Source organism: Poecilia formosa, unplaced genomic scaffold (assembly GCF_000485575.1).
Source record: "Poecilia formosa unplaced genomic scaffold, Poecilia_formosa-5.1.2 Scaffold480, whole genome shotgun sequence".
NCBI classification, from domain to species: domain Eukaryota; kingdom Metazoa; phylum Chordata; class Actinopteri; order Cyprinodontiformes; family Poeciliidae; genus Poecilia; species Poecilia formosa.
Window position 1 is genome coordinate 112,952 of NW_006800419.1, and position 1,237 is coordinate 114,188.

General features: G+C 38.8%; 1 protein-coding gene across 1 annotated transcript in view; it reads right to left on the bottom strand.

The window, feature by feature from the left end:
* LOC103156419 (serine/threonine-protein kinase D3) overlaps positions 1-1,237 on the bottom strand; it is a 30,605-nt gene that overhangs the window by 3,036 nt on the left and 26,332 nt on the right. The window lies entirely within an intron of this gene.

Below are 1,237 nucleotides of genomic sequence, written 5' to 3' on the forward strand. Positions count from 1 at the left end.
ACCAATCAGCTGCTGACTCTAAACCAATCAGCTGCTGACTCTAAGCAGCCCGCTTGGCCGGTGTCCTATCAGATACGCTGTCAGGATGGCATACATGCAGTCAGTACCATGCCCGCGCATTCAGAAGTCCGACCGTCAGAGGAGTTGTCAGTTCAGCAAACGCAACAAGTTATGATGAAAATAAGTCATTAAATTGTTTATAATATGATATAATATGATAACTAGATAGATATAGATGCGTTGTCGTGGTTTCTAAGTGTATTTAAAGCAGGTCTGGCTGCAGCTGCGGTCAACTACAACACACCGTGTAAAACTCATTAACCTCACACAGCTGTTAATAACGGTGTGTGATGATCTACATCAGTGGTCCCCAAGCTTTTTCCTGTGAGGGCCACATAACTTTTCCCTTCTCTGGTGGGGGGCCGGAGATTGTTGACGGGGGGAGGAGGGGCATTTCTGGATTGATTTTTACCCAGAAAGCACAGGGGCAAAACCCATGAGTGAAACGGTCACTGGGACTGACTAGTATATATTCCATTGAGGGAATGTAACTATAACATATTAATTTCTCATATGTTCACATAAAGGCTCGTTTTGAAGTATAAGCTGCTACTGTATGAGAGGCCCCATAGGCCAAAGCCTACAAACTCTCTTACACGTAAGTTATCTTAAAATTTCAGTTTCTCATTGGACCCCAGGCAGGCTTTTCAAAATAAAAGCGGATCTCCGGTTTATGTTTGATTCATGTTTCTCTCCTGCGGCTTTAAAAATGTAAAACTTTGTGTTAATTGATTTGCTCAATGTTAGAGCCATAAATAGGAAATATTTAAGTTATTTGTAAGAAGGTTTGTTTGTATTTTATAAAATTTAGTTAGGACGATTGATATTTGTTTAGGCATTTTTATTGTGCAATTTAGTTTTATTTTGAAAGGTCTAGGGAATGAAACAGATATTGGATCTGTTGCCATAACACTAAAGGAAATCATGTATCTGAAAATAAATGAAAACATATTATGTGGGTAAAACATTCTGTAAACCACATATGTGCTGCCTCAATCAAAACTGCTGACATTTGACATTTAACAAATCTTTCAGATTACATCAACAATACCTTACCAGGTACTTTTCTGACTTCAGGATGACACAGGGACACCTATAAGACCAATTTTAACTGAGGTTGCACATATGTGCTTTACAGGATTTTTTGCCCACACATAATGTTTTTTCCTGCATTCTT